Source organism: Psammomys obesus, unplaced genomic scaffold, assembly GCF_907164565.1.
Source record: "Psammomys obesus unplaced genomic scaffold, mPsaObe1.curated_primary_1811, whole genome shotgun sequence".
NCBI classification, from domain to species: Eukaryota; Metazoa; Chordata; class Mammalia; order Rodentia; family Muridae; genus Psammomys; species Psammomys obesus.
In genome coordinates this window covers 2,857,727-2,868,931 of record NW_026591597.1, presented here as the reverse complement: position 1 = coordinate 2,868,931, position 11,205 = coordinate 2,857,727, and the positions used below count along the sequence as shown (strand labels likewise).

The 11,205-nt window shown below is 38.3% G+C and overlaps 1 protein-coding gene and 1 long non-coding RNA gene across 9 annotated transcripts in view; one reads left to right on the top strand and one right to left on the bottom strand.

Annotated features, from left to right (window-relative positions):
• The window catches only part of Atp10b (ATPase phospholipid transporting 10B (putative)), a 328,393-nt gene that overhangs the window by 239,248 nt on the left and 77,940 nt on the right, over positions 1-11,205 (top strand). The window lies entirely within an intron of this gene.
• Positions 1-11,205, bottom strand: part of LOC129679494 (uncharacterized) — a 36,367-nt gene that overhangs the window by 5,151 nt on the left and 20,011 nt on the right. For all 4 annotated transcript variants that reach the window (XR_008720555.1, XR_008720556.1, XR_008720558.1 and 1 more), the window contains exon 5: positions 134-183. This is a non-coding gene — a long non-coding RNA (uncharacterized LOC129679494). The remainder of the gene's footprint in view (positions 1-133; positions 184-11,205) is intronic.

Genomic DNA, 11,205 nt, shown 5'->3' with positions numbered 1-11,205 from the left:
AGATAGATAGATAGATAGATAGATAGATAGATAGATAGATAGATAGAACATACATACATACACACATACATACATATAGATAGACAGATACATAGACAGATAGACAAATAAATAGGGCAGACAAAGTCCTTACCCAGGGTGTTGACCAGTCACCTTTACTAGCTGTCACAGAAACCTTCTCTTCTAGAAAAACAAAGAGTTGGAAATATTTTAGAGAGGCGGAGACAATTTCAGAGATGCTGAATTTTAGTAAAGCTTAGCTATTTAATATAGTCTGAATTAACACTCAGTTTTTATATACCTGACTGCCTTCCCCAATACTAAATTCATTCTATGTCCTTTTATTTGGAGTTTTTAATTTCTTAATTGACTATAACTTTTCTGTAGATGATGATGCTTAAGTTGTATAAGTTTTGTGTGTGTGTTATACAATTGGTTCATTTTAAATTTTTTATACTTTTTTCCTTGTTTTTATTTTCATTTATAACAATTTATTCAATTTGTATCCCAGCTGTGGCCCCCTCCCTCATCTCCTCCGAACCACACCCTCCCTCCCTCTTCTCTCCCTATGCCCCTCCCATAGTCCATTGATGAGGGAGGTCCTCGTCCCCTTCTATTTGACCCTAGTCTATCCGGTCTCATCAGGACTGGTTGCACTGTCTTCCTCTATGGCCTGGTAAGGCTACATCCCCTAGGGGGAGGTGATCAGAGAGCCTGCCACTGAGTTCATGCCAGAGAAAGTCACTGCTCCCATTACTAGGGATCCCACTTGGAGATTGAGTCTATGGGCTACATCTGAGCCTAGGTTTTAGGTACTCTCCATGCATTGTCCTTGGTTGGGGTATCATTCTCTTCAGGGCCAACAGGGATCAATTTTTATGGCTCTTTTGGTCTCCTTTTGGAGCTCCTATTCCCTCCAGGTCTTTCTATCTACCCTGCTTTCATAAGATTACCTGCACTCTGCCCAAAGTTTGACTATGAATCTCAGCCTCTGTTTCAATACCTTGATTAGTAGAGTCCTTTAGAGGCCATCTGTGGTAGGCTCCTGTCCTGTTCCCTATCTTCTGCTTCCGAAGTCTATGATGTACGTCCTTCTGAATGAGGATTGAGCATCTTCCCTAGGGTCTTCCTTGTTGTTTAGCTTCTTTTTAATTTTATTTTTTATATTAATGACAGTTTATTCACTTTGTATCCCAGCTGTAGTTCCCCTCTCTCCTTCCCTCCCAATCCCACTCTCCCTCTGTCATTTCCTCCCAAGCCCCTCTCCAAGTCCACTGATAGGGGAGGTCTTCCTCCCCTTCCATCTGACCCTAGCTTATCAGGTCTCATTGTCCTTCTCTGTGGCCTGGCAAGGCTGCTCCCCCCACCCCTCAGGGAGAGGTGGTCAAAGAGCCAGCCACTGAGTTCATGTCAGAGACAGTCCTTGTTCCCATTACTAGGGAACTCACTTGGATACTGAGCTTCCATGGGCTATATCTGAGGAGGGGTTTTAAGTTATATCCATGAATGGTCCTTGGTTGGAGTAATCAGTCTCAGAAAAGACCCTTGTGCCCAGATATTTTTATACTGTAGCTATCCTTGTGGAGCTCATGTCCTCTCCAGGTCTTACCATCTCCCCCTTTTTTCATAAGATTCCCTGTACTCTGCCCAAAGTTTGTCTATTAGTCTCAGCATCTGCTTTTGATATACTGCTGGATAGAGTCTTTCAGAGACCCTCTGTGGTAGGCTCCTATCCTGTTTTCTCCTTCTTCCAATGTCCATCCCGTTTGTCTTTCTGAGTGAGGATTTATCATCTTACCCAGGGTCCTCTTTCTTGCTTGGCTTCTTTAAGTGTACAGATTTTTCTAGGTTTATCCTTTATTATATGTCTAGTATCCACTTATAAGTGAGTATATACCATGTGTGTCTTTCTGTTTCTGAGATACCTCACTCAGGATGATCTTTTCTAGTTCCCACCATTTGCCTGCAAATTTCATGATTTCCTTGTTTTTAATTGCTGAGTAGTATTCCATTGTGTAAATTACCATAATTTCTGTATCCATTCCTAAAGTGAGGGTTGTCTGGGTTGTTTCCAGGTTCTGGCTATTACAAATAAAGCTGCTACAAACATGGTTGAACAGATGTCCTTGTTGTTTACTTGAACATATTTTGTATATATGCCTAGGAGTGGTATAGCTGGATCTTGAGAAACACAATTCCTAATTGTCTGAAAAAGCACCAGAATGATTTCCAAAGTGGTTGTAGAGGTTTACATTCCCACCAGCAATCGAGGAGGGTTCCCCTTTCTCCACATCCTCTCCAGCATATATTGTCACTTGAGTTTTTTATCTTAGGCATTCAGATGGGTGTAAGGTGAAATCTCAGGGTCGTTTTGATTTGCATCTCCCTGATGACTAAGGACACTGAGCACTTCTTTAAGAGTTTATCTGCTATTCTGTATTCCTCTAAAGAGAATTTTCTGTTTAGCTCTGTACCCCATTTTTTAATTGGATTACTTGATTTGTTGCGTTATTTGACTTTTTTAAGAATATAGATTTTAGTATGTTTATCCTATATTATATGGCTAATATACACTTAAGAGTAAGTATATACCATACGTGTCTTTCTGCTTTTGGGTTACCTCACTCAAGATGATCTTTTCTAGTTCCCATCATTTGCCTGCAAATTACATGATTTCCTTGTTTTTAATAACTAAGTAGTTTTCCATTGTGTAAATGTACCACAATTTCTGTACCCATTCCTCTGTTAAGGGACATCTAGGTTATTTCCAGCTTCTGTCTATTACAAATAGAGCTGTTACAAATGTGGTTGAGCAAATGTCCTTGTTGTGTACTTGTGCATATTTTGGATATATGCCTAGGAGTGGTATAGCTGGTATAGTGGTAGCACTATTCCTAACTGTCTGAGAAAGCGCCAGATTGTTTTCCAAAGTAGTTGTACAGGTTTACATTCCCACCAACAATGGAGGAGGGTTCCCCTTTCTCCACAACCTCTCCAGCATGTGTTGTCACTTGAGCTTTTTTATCTTAGCCATTCTTATGGGAGTAAGGAGAAATCTCAGGGTTGTTTTGATTTGCAGCTCCCTGATGAGTAAGGATGTTGTTCATTTCTTTAAGCGTCTCTCTGCCATTCTATATTCCTTGACAGAGAATTGTTTGTTGAGTTCTATACCCCAGTGTTTAATTGGATTACTTGGTTTGCTGGTGTTTAACTTCTTAAGTTCTTTATATCTTCTGGATATTAGCCTTCATTCAGACATAGGGTTGGTGGAGATCCTTTCCCAATCTGTATGTAGGCTGTCCTTTGCTTTACAGAAGCTTTTCAGTTTCATGTTGTCCCATTTATTGGTTGCTGATATTAGAGCCTGTGCTGTTGGTATTCTGTTCAGGAAGTTGTCTCCTGTGCCAATGAAGTCAAGGCTATTCCCCACTTTTTCTTCTAACAGGTTTATTGTGTCTGATTTTATATGGAGGTCTTTGATCCACTTAGGCTTTAGTTTTTTGCAGGCTGATAAATATGGATCTATTTGCATTTTTCTGCATGTAGACCTTCAGTTAGACCAGCACCATTTGCTGAAGATGCTATCTTTTCTCCATTGTATGGTTTTGGCTTCTTTGTCAAAAATCAAGTATCTGTAGGTATGTGGATTTATTTCTGAGTCTTCTATTCGATTCCATTGATCCACCATTCTGTTTACCATACAGTTTTTATTACTGTTGCTCTGTAGTACAGCTTGAGATTAGGGATGGAGATGCCTCCAGAAGATCTGTTATTATAAAAGATTATTTTAGCAATTCTGGGTTTTTTTGTTTTACCATATGAAATTGAAAATTGTTCTTTCAAATCTGTAAAGAATTGTGTTGGTATTATGATAGGAATTGCATTGAATGTGTAGATCACTTTCAGTAGGATGGCCATTTTCACAATGTTAATCCTACCTATCCATGAGCACGGGAGATCTTTCCATCTTCTGATATCTTCTTCAATTTCTTTCTTCAGAGACTTGAAGTTTTTCTCAAACAGGTCTTTCACTTGCTTGGTTAGAGTCACCCCAAGGTACTTTATGTTATTAGTGGCTATTGTGAAGGGTGTTGTTTCCCTGATTTCTTTCTCAGCCCTTTTGTCTTTGGTATACAGGAGGCTTCTGATTTTTTTTTGAGTTGATTTTGTATCCTGCCACTTTGCTGAAGGTGTTTATCAGCTGAAGGAGTTCTCTGGTTGAATTTTTGGAGTCGCTCATGTATACCATCATATTATCTGCGAATAGTAAAACTTTGACCTCTTCCTTTCCAATTTGTATCCCCTTGATCTCTTTTAGTTGTCTTATTGCTTTAGCTAGGACTTCAAGTACTATGTTGAAGAGATATGCAGAGGATGAGCAGCCTTGTCTTGTCCCTGATTTCAGTGGGATTAATTTAAGTTTCTCTCTATTGAGTTTCATGTTAGCTATAGGCGTAATGTATATTGCCTTTACTATGTTTAGGTATGTGGCTTATATCCCTAATCTCTCCAAGACTTTAAATATGAATGGGTGTTGGATTTTGCCAAATGCTTCTTCAGCATCTAAGGAGATGATCATGTGTTTTGTTTTGTTTTGGTTTTTTCCTTCAGTTTGTTTATGTGGTGGATTACATTGATGGATTTCCATATATTGAACCACCCTGCATGCCTGAGATAAAGCCTACTTGGTCATGCTGGATGATATCTTTTATGTGTTCTTGGATTTGATTTGCAGGTATTTTATTGAGTATTTTTGTTCATAAGAGAGATAGGTCTGAAATTCTCCTTCTTTGTTGGGTCTTTGTGTGGTTCAGGTATCAAGGTTACTGTGACCTCATAGAATGAGTTTGGTAATATTCCTTCTGTTTCTATTTTGTGGAATAGATTGAAGAGTATTGGCATCAGCTCTTCTTTGAAGATCTGGTAGAATTCTATGTTGAAAACATCAGGTCCTAGATTTTTTTGTCAGGGAGACTTTGATGACTGCTTCTATTTCCTTGGGAGATATAGGACTGCTTAATCTACCTTAGCTTGGTTTAGCTTTGGTAAATGGAATCTATCAAGAAAATTTCCATTTCATTTAGATTTTCAAATTTTGTGGTGTATAGGCTTTTGAAATAAGACCTAATGATTCTTTGGTTTTCCTCAGTGTCTGTCGTTATGTCCCCATTTTTGTTTCTGAGTTTGCTGATTTGGATAGTTTTTCTCTGCCTTTTAGTTAGTTTGGCTAGGGGTTTGTCTATCTTGTTGATTTTCTCAAAGAACCAGCTCTTGGTTTCATTGATTCTTTGAATTGTTTTGTTTCTAATTTATTGATTTTGGCCCTCAGTTTGATTATTTCCAACCATCTATTCCTCTTGTGTATGTCTGCTTTTTTTTTTTCCCTAGGGCATTCAGGTGAACCATTAAGTTGCTTGTATGAGATGTCTCAAACTTCTGAAGGTACTTAGTGCTATGAGAGTCTTAGCACTGCTTTTATTGTGTCTCATAAATTTGGGTAAGTAGTGCCTTCATTTTCATTAAATTTTAGTATGTCTCAAATTTTTTTTTTATTTCTTCCCTGATCCAGCTGTCATTGAGTAGAGAGATGTTTAGTTTCCATGCATATGTAGGCTTTTTGTTATTTCTGTTGTTGTTGAGGTCTAGTTTTAGGCCAAGGTGGTCTGATAGGATACAAGGGATTACTTCAATCTTCTTACATCTGTTGAAACTTGCTTTGTATCTGACTATATGGTCAATTTTGAAGAAGGTTCAGTGGAGTGCTGAGTAGAAGGTATACTCTTTTCAATATAGGAAAGGTTCTGTAGACATCTATTAGGTCCATTTGATTTAGGACCTCTGTAAGTATCATTATTTCCCTATTTAGCTTCTGTCTAGATAATCTATCCCTTGGTGAGAGCAGAGTGTTGAAGTCTCCCATTATTAAGGTGTTGGGATTGATACTCGATTTGAGCTTTAATAATGTTACATTTACAAATGCAGGTACTCTTTTATTTTGGGGCATAGATATTCAGGATTGTGATGTCCTCGTGGTGGATTTTTCCTTTTTTGATTAATTTTAGTTGAAAGTCTATTTTTTAAATATTAGGATAGCTACTTCAGCTTGTTTTCTGGGTCTGCTTACTTGAAAAACCTTTTTCCAGCCATTTACTCTGAGATAATGTCTGTCATTGTTGCAAAGGTGTTTTTCTTGAATGCAGCAGAATGTTGGATTCTCTTTCCACAGCCATTCTGTTAGTCTATGTCTTTTTATTGGAGAGTTGAGTCCATTGATATTTAGAGATAATAGTGACTAATGAATGTTAGTTCCTTTTATTGTGGAGTTTGTGGGGATTGTGTGTTTGTGTGCTTGTTTTCTTTTGAGTTTTAGTTGTGGGGTTGTCTATGTCCTGTGTTTTCTTGTTTGTCACTGATTTAGTTAGATTCCTGTTTTCCTTCTACTATCTTCTGTAGGGCTGGGTTGCTGTGTAGATATTGTTTAAGTTTAGTTTTGTCATGGAATATTTTGTTTTCTCTATCTATGTTAATTGAAAGCTTTGCTGGGTATAGTAGTCTGCTTTGACATCTGTGTTCTCTTAGAGTCTGCATGACATCTGTCCAGGCCCTTCTGGCTTTTATAGTTTCTGTTGAGAAGTCTGGTGTGATAGGTCTACCTTTGTATGTTACTTTTCCCTTGCTGCTTTTAATGTTTTTTTGTTGTTGTTGTTCTGTCAATTTAGTATTTTGACTATTATATGACATGAGGATTTTCTATTCTGGTCTAGTCTATTTGGTGTTCTGTAAGCCTCTTGTATGTTTAAGGACATTTCTTAGCAAATGGTTCCAGAAAACAAGCTGGAGTAGCCATCCTAATATCTAATAAAATAGACTTTCATCCAAAGTTAATCAAAAAAGATAAGGAGGGCCACTATATTCTCATCAAAGGAAAAGTCCACCAAGAGGACATCACAATCTTGAATATCTATGCCCCAAATACAAGAGCACCTACATTCGTAAATGAAACATTACTAAAGCTTAAATAATACATTGATCCTAATACCTTAATAGTGGGAGACTTCAACACCCCACTCTCATCAAGGGACAGATCAACTAGTCAGACACCAAATAGGGAAATAAAAGCACTCACAGAATCCCTAAATCAAATGGACCTAATAGATGTCTACAGATCTTTTCACCCAAACTCAAAAGAATACATCTTCTTCTCAGCATCGCATGGAACCTTCTCCAAAATAGACCATATAGTGGGTCACAAAGCAAGCCTAAACAGATACAAAAGAATTGAAATAACCCCTTGTATACTATCTGACCACCATGGACTAAAGCTGGACATCAACAACAACAGAAACAACAAAAAGCCAACACACACATGGAAACTGAACAACTTACTACTCAATGACAGCTGGGTTAAGGAAGAAATAAAGAAAGAAATTAAAGACTTCCTAGAATTCAATGAAAATGAAGGCACAACATACCCAAATTTATGGGACACATTGAAAGCAGTGCTCAGAGGAAAATTTATAGCACTAAGTGCCTGCAAGAAGAAATTCGTAACATCACATACAAACAACTTAATGGCCCAACTGAAAACCCTAGAAAAAAAATAAGCAGATACACCCAAGAGGAGCAGACGGCTGGAAATAATCAAACTCAGGGCTGAAATCAATCAATTAGAAACAAATAAAACTATCCAAAGAATCAATGAAACAAAAAGCTGGTTCTGTGAGAAAATCAACAAGATAGACAAACCCTTAGCCAAACTAACAAAAAAGCAGAGAGAAGCTATCCAAATCAGCAAAATCAGAAATGAAAATGGGGACATAACTACAGACACTGAGGAAATCCAAACAATTATTAGGTCATACTACAAAAACCTATATGGCACAAAATTTGAAAATCTAAATGAAATGGACAATTTTCTTGACAGATTCCATCTACCAAAATTAAGCCAAGATCAGGTAGAAAGATTGAATAGCCCTATATCCCCCAAGGAAATTGAAGCAGTCATTCACAGTCTCCCCTCTAAAAAAAGCCCTGGACCAGATGGCTTCAGCGCAGAATTCTACAAGACCTTCAAAGAAGTGCTAACACCAATTTTCCTCAAACTATTCCACAAAATAGAAACAGAAGGAACACTACCAAACTCATTCTATAAAGCCACAGTCACCTTGATACCTAAACCACACAAAGATCCAACAAAAAAAGAGAACTTCAGACCTATCTCTCTTATGAACATTGATGCAAAAATACTCAATAAAATACTTGCAAACCGAATCCAAGAACACATCAAAGATATCATCCACCACGACCAAGTAGGCTTCATCCCAGGCATGCAAGGGTGGTTCAACATACGGAAATCCATCAATTTAATCCACCACATAAACAAAATGAAGGAGAAAAACCACATGATCATCTCCTTAGATGCCAAAAAGCATTTGACAAAGTCCAACACCCATTCATGTTTAAAGTCGTGGAGAGATCAGGGATACAAGGCACATACCTAAAGATAGTAAAGGCAATATACAGCAAGCCTATAGCCAACATCAAACTCAATGGAGAGAAACTTAAATCAATCCCACTGAAATCAGGGACAAGACAAGGCTGCCCACTCTCTCCATATCTCTTCAACATAGTACTTGAAGTCCTAGCCAGAGCAGTAAGACAACTAAAGGAGATCAAGGGGATATAAATCGAAAAGGAAGAGGTCAAAGGGTCACTATTTGCAGATGATATGGTAGTATACATGAGCGACCCCAAAAATTCAACCAGAGAACTTCTTCAGCTGATAAACACCTTCAGCAAAGTGGCAGGATACAAAATCAACTCAAAAAAATCAGAAGCCCTCCCGTATACCAAAGACAAAAAGGCTGAGAAAGAAATTAGGGAAACAACACCCTTCACAATAGCCACTAATAACATAAAGTACCTTGGTGTGACTCTCTAACAAAGCAAGTGAAAGACCTGTTTGAGAAAAACTTCAAGTCTCTGAAGAAAGAAATCGAAGAAGATGTCAGAAGATGGAAAGATCTCCCGTGCTCATGGATTGGTAGGATTAACATTGTGAAAATGGCCATCCTGCCAAAAGCAATCTACAGATTCAATGCAATTCCCATCAAAATACCAACTCAATTCTTTACAGACCTTGAAAAAAAGATTCTCAGCTTCGTATGGAGAAACAAAAATCCCAGAATCTCTAAAACGATCCTGTACAACAAGAGATCATCTGGAGGTATCTCCATCCCCAATCTCAAGCTGTACTACAGGGCAACATTAATAAAAACTGCATGGTATTGGCATAGAAACAGAAAGGAGGATCAATGGAACCGCATAAAAGACCCAGAAATAAACCCACACACCTATGAATACTCGGTATGATGTCTACATGCAGAAAAATGAAAATAGATCCATATTTATCACCCTCCACAAAACTGAAGTCCAAGTGGATCAAAGACCTCAACATAAAACCAGACACATTAAATCGGCTAGAAAAAAAAGTGGGGAATACCCTAGAACTCATTGGTACAGGAGAAAACTTCCTGAACAAAACACCAACAGCACAGGCTCTAAGAGCAACAATCAATAAATGGGACCTCATGAAACTGAAAAGCTTTTGTAAAGCAAAAGACACCGTCATCAAAACAAAATGACTGCCTACAGATTGGGAAAGAATCTTCACCAACCCTTTATCTGACAGAGGGCTAATATCCAGTATATATAAAGAACTAACGAAGCAGAAAAGCAACAAACCAAGTAATCCCATTAAAAAATGGGGAACGGAGCTAAACAGAGAATTCTCGAAAGAGGAACATCAAATGGCAGAGAAACACTTAAAGAAATGCTCAACCTCATTAGCCATTAGGGAAATGCAAATCAAAACAACCCTTTGATTTCACCTTACACCCATCAGAATGGTCAAGATCAAAAACTCAAGTGACAACACATGCTGGAGAGGTTGTTGTGAAAGGGGAACCCTCCTCCATTGCTGGTGGGAATGTAAACTGGTACAACCACTTTGGAAGTCAATCTGGCGCCTTCTCAGACAATTAGGAGTAGTGCTACCTCAAGACCCAGCTATACCACTCCTAGGTATATACCCAAAATTTGCTCAAGTACACAACAAGGACATTTGTTCAACCATGTTTGTAGCAGCTTTATTTGTAATAGCCAGAACTTGTAAACAACCCAGATGTCCATCAACAGAGGAATGGATACAGAAATTGTGGTATTTTTACACAATGGAATACTACTCAGCAATCAAAAGGGAGGAAATCATGAAATTTGCAAATGGTGGGATCTAGAAAAGATCATTCTGAGTAAAGTATCCCAGAAGGAGAAAGACAAACTTGGTATATACTCGCTTATATAGACCTACAAGATATGATAAATATAATAAAATCTACACACCTAACGAAGATAATCAAGAAAGTGGACATGGGTGAAGATGATCAATCCTCATTTAGAAAGACAAATGGGATGTGCATTGAATGTATGACAGGAGTCTACCACAAAAGGCATCTGAAAGACTCTACCTAGCAGTGTTTCAAAGCAGACACTAAGACTCATAACCAAACCTTGGCAGAGTGCAGGGAATCATATGAAAGAAGGGGAGTTAGTATGATATGGAAAGGATAGGAGCTCTACAAGGACCAAATATATCCAGGCACAGGGCCTTTCCTGAGACTGACACTCAACCAATGACCATCTATGGATATAACATAGAACTTCTGCTCGGATGTGGCCCGTGGTAGCTCAGTAACCAAGTAGTTTTCCAAAGTAAGGGGAACAAGGACTATTTCTAACAGGATCTCAAGGGCAGGCTCTTTGACCTCCCCACCCAGGGGAGGAGCAGTCCTGTTAGGCCACAGAGGAGGACTTTGCAGTCAGCCTTGAAGATACCTGATAAAACAGGGTCAAATGAAAGGGGAGGAGGTCCTCCCCTATCAGTGGACTTGGAAAGGGGCAGAGAGGAGACCAGGGAGGGAGTTGGGGAGGGGGAGGGAATGAGGGAGTGGGATACAGCTGGGACACAGAGTTAACAAATTGTAACTAAAAAGAAAAATAAAAATTTAAAAAAAAAAGGACATTTCTTTCTTTAAGTTGGAAAATTTTCTTCTATGATTTTCTTGAAAATATTTTCTGGACTTTGGAGCCTGGAATCTTTTTTTTTTTTTTTTTTTTTTTTTTTTTTTTTTTTTTTTTTTTTTTTGT